Here is a 6000-nt window from a genome sequence, read left to right as displayed (position 1 = left end):
AAATCTTATCTTTGTGGTTAAAGAAGAAAGCCTTTCCATGGGAATGCCTGGTTTCCTTCACAGATGTCTTGAATTTCCAGTGTTTTTAAGTTACAATATTCCTGCCTGAATGCTTACTCTTTCAAACCCAATTTTACTTGAATTAATATGCATGCTAGTCCCAATATTACTGTAATCAGCTTTTTTAATTTCAGAAAGGATATTTTCATTTATATTTAAAGAAATTTATTGATACCTAAACAGTTCTACTGATGCTAGAAGAGTCTCCAGCCTAAAATACATGTCTAAATACTCATACAATTTTTGCTTAAGCAAATATTTTTTTCACAGTCAGGCAACACTTAATCTAACCAACATTTACTCAGATCAATATATTTTAATTGAAACTAATGGCAGATAGCTTAAACCAACATATTTTTCACTGAACTAAGTACATTAAATCAATACATTGTTAAAAATTGCTATATCTTGTATAAAAGGTATTTTTATTCTTAGCTAAATTCATTTTATTGAAACATATGCATATTAACAGTAATCAAAATACTGATATTTAGACACTGCTGATGGCATCAGTACATTTAGAAAACTCTAGCCAAACTTGCACAAAGAAGCCATGTAACACAAGGAGCTGATTTGCTGAAAGTGAAGAAAAAGAGGGGTGGGGGTTGATTCCTTCTCTCTGCTACAAACTATTCATCTGATCTTGGGTGAAGTACTTAGAGGACTAGGTTAGGCCTGGACTCCTCCCAGCTGACACCAGGAAGATAAGCCAGGCACCTCTCCGCTCAGTCGCGCTCTCTGCACAACCGCCTGGTGGAGGTGGCTCCTCCGTACACCAATTATTCTGGGAGCTTACAACCAACATGGTCATTTCAACAAAGTAAGTATCTCAGGTTCTGTGAAACCCATCATTAGCAGCTGTTACTGCAAAGTAACTGGAAATCAGCACACCTCTTACCTATCCATAGCTCAGTTTCTTGTACGCGGAATAAGGACAACAGTACTTCTCCAAAGCCTGTCGTCTTTGACTGTAAGCTTTTGTGCTGGGGACTCTCTCTGACTATCTACCGAGACAACCCATCACAACAGGGCCACAGTGACAGCTATTATAATGGCAAGCTGATTGTAAATATAGAATTGGAAGAATTGGTGGCTTAAGCGAGAAGCCGATGGCATTTGCCCATCCGGTACTTTCCTATCAGCAGGAGAAAGACAAGAGCAGAGACATCACTGTGCCTAGGAGCTACAGCACAAAGACAACTGGGTGGGGTGGAGGCTGGCACATGGTCATCTGTTTCAGTATTCAGTTACAATTACAGCATAATTAGCCTACTAATTGCATGCCCAAGTTTAGTTGAATTTGTATGTGTAATTATGGCTTATTGAAATGTACTGTGTTTGCAACGCTTGCCTCTGTTTCCATGTGACAGAGAAATTTTCTTTTTCCACTCCCCTTGTGTTGATTGCACATGCAGAAATGTAAAAGATGACCATAACCCATACAGGCAAGTATGTCAGACCATTGCAAAAACAACAGCCAAACAGTAACCATCAGACCTGCAATGAGATCTAAGGGAGTTCCTGGCCTTGGGTGCAGCTCTGAGGGCTTCAGTAAAATCTGTGCAGTGCCAAGGGCCACCCTTGCTTACAGAACTGCTTTATGGGATGCAGACCTCCTGCTAATATATCACCTGTTGGCAATGGCCTTTCAAAAACCAGCCTCCATCTTCCAGAAAGGCATTTTCCAATTCCAAACGAAGAAACTTCTGCAACTGCCCCAATAACTTTGCAACTCCGTTCCCTGATCTTTATCACATGAAGAGAGTGAGCAAAAGCCACTAAACCAATGTCATTTCTTAAGCAGCACCAATGTCTTTCTTATAATCTACAGAGAAAATGCTTCTTCCTTTTCTTCCACTTAGTTTGCCAGTATCCAGCTGAAGAGTATGAGCTAAGCACTAATGAAAGGATTTATCCTTTAAGAAGAATGTCAGATTCTCAGATGATGCTTTAAACAATATAAAGCTTTGTTTTTATTTGGTAAAAATTCTTAAAAAACCCACTCTTTGAAGTTCCAAAGTGGTTACCAGGACTTCCTGTCCCATGAGAAGGTAAGGTGGCAGCCACATGACATATGGGCAGGATTTTATGAATCCTGCAAGAGGTTAGAGAGCCTGTCTCACTTTCAGAGAGATGCCACTGTATTTATGAAACGGTCTGTACCAAGGGAGAATCAAACTGAAACATGCAGCCTTTACACTCTGTAATAGTTTACTTTAATTAAAATTAGACATGTTCCTAAGCAGAACTGCAGATCAGAACATACTCTCCTCAAACTTTGGGGAAAACCAGATAAAGCAGTGATTTTTTTAAAGTGTTTTTTTTTGGTCTAGCTTCCTCTAAAAATAAAAAAAAATTGATTGGGCAAAAGCTTGGAGCTGACAACTGGGGAGCTATAGACTCAAAGTTCCTTGAAAACTAAGTAGATAGACCATACTCTTTCATTTTCTATGTATCTATTCCCCATGATTTATGATTCCCACAGACCAAGATCTGAAAATTCAGGCCAAAATGCTGAAATGAAGAGCAGAGGAAGTAAACAACATTGACATTTCAGAGCAAAACCCTTTCAAGCTCAGTTATCCCTATTGTTAAGGAAGCTACTGATGTAAGAGAATCTTTTGGAATGGAAGAACAAAAAAAATGTACCTTTCTGGAGGAGCATGGAGCTGTTAATTCTTTTGAGAGATATATTTGATATCTCAGCTCTGTTCTTGGCTCAGCAGAGATCTGAAAGGTTATTAACTGCAGAAAGAGAAGAATGAAAAAAAAAACCCCAACCCAACCAACCAACCAATTCTCAAACCAAGCCCAACCTTTCCCAGGTTTCGTAGGCTACCACAGCTGCAGATTTTCATCTGAATACGGTTGGCTCCTTCTCTGCATATCTGTGGCCAGCAGTGCTTCAAATCTGAGAAAACTTGTCTTCTCATTCAAATACTGTGAAATAGATGAAAGTATCTGAATCAGGAGGAAGGGCAGTCTTTTGCCATCTAGCCTCTTCTGTTAGACTTTTTAGATTTCTGCACATTTTTGAGTGCTCATTATTTAGCCAGACCTTAGACCATATCCTTTAAGTAAATAGCAATATCCATTTAACAGTTTCCTTCACAACTTAACAGTGAAGTGCCATTACCTATTTAACAAGTAAGTTAACTGAGATGTTGCACACGGCACAATCCCTTGTATGTTCAATTAATTCCTCACAAGTGGCCCAGACTTGCTGCCCTTCAAATACTTGCATAGAGATTTAGAAAAGGTAGTGTATTTAGCAAGAAGATGAAAGGGAGGGTGAGATGACTAGTCTCTTTCTAGCTAGACTTTGTAAAATGCTCATTATACTGGACAACTTTATGCATTACGTTGTATAGGATACAATGTCAGTCTGACAATGTGGGTATCTTGTTCATGCACATGCAATTTGCAGTTCTGTCAGTTGTAGTTAATTACAGTGATATCATGTGGATATTTGTACAAAGCCTTGAGATATAAAATATAATTTCAGAGTTTATTAATTATGACTAATAGATTAGGAGTGCCTCGGTTGATCAGATTTTGTGGAGTTTTATGGTATCTTTTATTTTTAAGGCAGTCTGTAAGGTACAAACTCACAACCCTGCATATAACGTATTCTGTCTTGTTGGCTAGTCCTAAACAAGGGTTGAAAAGAGAAAAGTCTTGCTAGCACAGAGCGTCAGCACTTTTTAATTACACTCTTTTCTGGTACAAGATGGGCCCGCGAGATGACCTGCAGGAGGAAGTCAGCAGTTTTTGAGTGAGTACCAGCATATTTTTACACTTGCTTCCTTCAGCCTTCTATTGTCTTTCAAACTGATCAAGTTCCCTTTCTTTGTATCTTTAGCTTTGTCCATTAGTACATCCCCAAAGAGTATTTTGTCAAACAAAGCAAAACACTTTGGAGACGATTTTAAGTTCTTTTGAGAGTTATAGCCAATACTTTGTTTATGTATAGTGATTATTTACTGAGTTAGCACTCCCAAAAGGCAAATCTGGGTAGATACCAGAAAAATGCTTTAGATAATTGCTAGTTGGTTTGATCTCCTGGTATTTTGTCATATTTTATGCTGTCTTAATGGCATCACCTGAGATTCTTTGGGCACAAAAATATTTTAAACTGTTGTCTGTAATAAATTGTAAGGGAGTGATTTTCAAATTCCCATAGTAAGATGCTCTGTTGAAAATGTTCTCATGTCCAGGTTGTTGCTCTTGACAACATAATAACAAATGGCTATATAAATCTTACAGCCGTACGAAAGACTGGGGAAAGAGATCATGATTACTGTAAGCCTAAATCCTACAATGAACAAGTGTTTCCATTTAATCTTTCCCACTTACTATATTTTGAAAATTAAAATATTGTTTGCTGTGTGATGCTTAGACATATTTTCTTAGTTTATGTTCTCAGATGTTTGCTAAGAATCACTTCTCTAAATACCGCTACCTTTGAGAACCCTGAGAAGAACTCTTGGTTAATCTTTGGTGTCTCTATTTGAAGGACACCTTTTAAAGGACATTTGCTGGTAAAGCTCTTTTTTTTTTTTTGTCTTGGATTTATAAGATGTTGATGAACATAAAACCACGTTGGAAAGCTCGAAGGTCCCAAACCAACTAACTCACTTTCATTATGAGCAGATAAATATCAACTAAGAAAATGTCCACAAGCCACAATGCCATTAATTAAAAAGAAGATACAATTTTCATGTGCCCTTGACACGAAAGCACTGTCAGCACCGGAAAGAGTCAAGAAAGCTTCAGGATATTTTGAAATCTGATGGCCAAGGAAGACTAACTACTTTTCTGGGATGTTTTTAATAAGAACAATGCTGGAATAACACATTAGACTATTTAGACACCAAACGGATGCTATCAATGATTTTTCATTACCCCACGCACCACACGCCTCTTTTGGAACCAATGCTGACTACACAGCTTGGTATAATTGAGAGGCTAAGCTCTATTTCCATTTGATATTTTCCCTGCTCTTTCAATAGTAATATGCACGTACAATAGACTGAGAAAACAATACAAACCTTATATTACTCTCAAAACCATCCTTTGCTGTCTAAATCCATTGTACTGCTTGGGAGCTAGTTAGTTAATTATTAAAACAATATCTTAAAAAAATCAACTTCCAAAAACATTGGCAGGCCAAATTCTGTTCTCATTCATCCCTAGGCAGCACCGCAGTGTATTGTAGTGTATGAGAGTGGATTATAGAAAACAGTGTCAAATTACTACTTTTCGGTAGTGGATAATACATGTGTGGGTGGTAGGAAACAGCATAAGTGCTTTACAGATGGCCATTACACTCCTTACCCTCTCTTTATCTTGTCCTTTACCTGCCAGCTTCAAGCACAGTTTTTGCTGTAGGAAGACCTAGGTATCCTTGCAAGATCTCTTTCATCTCTCATTGCAGATAGGATCTGGCAAAGGAGGAGTACCACATTATTTTAACACAAAGACAACTGTCACACTATTTCCCCAGTGGCCAATCACCCTGCAGGGGACAACTTCATCTATATTGTACCTGCTTAACATACTTCATTAACTCTGTCAATTACCAGCTACCTCAGCACCTTTTCTGTTGGCATTACACAATTTATTCTTTCCATGTCCCAAAGAGTAAAATCTTAGGCGCCCCCTTCATAATGCAAGTAAGGAGATATTCATCTTAGAAATGTGTATTAGGAACAATTAAAATAGATTTTCAAGATGGTTTATGGCTTGTTTTTCAAAGGTGTTCAGCACCTACTACTATTGTTGAATCTCAAATATATAGGAGAGCTCCCTCTAAAAAGCAGACATATATCTATTAAAGGTGACTATATTTTTCTTTGACAGAGACTTTCCAGAGAAGTTTTCACTGCCAACTATAGCAGCTAACTTTTCTAGTTTAACATACTCTTTTAAGCTAAACTT

Source organism: Egretta garzetta, unplaced genomic scaffold (assembly GCF_000687185.1).
Source record: "Egretta garzetta isolate BGI_Z169 unplaced genomic scaffold, ASM68718v1 scaffold151, whole genome shotgun sequence".
NCBI lineage: Eukaryota > Metazoa > Chordata > Aves > Pelecaniformes > Ardeidae > Egretta > Egretta garzetta.
Note: the sequence above shows the minus strand (reverse complement) of the source record.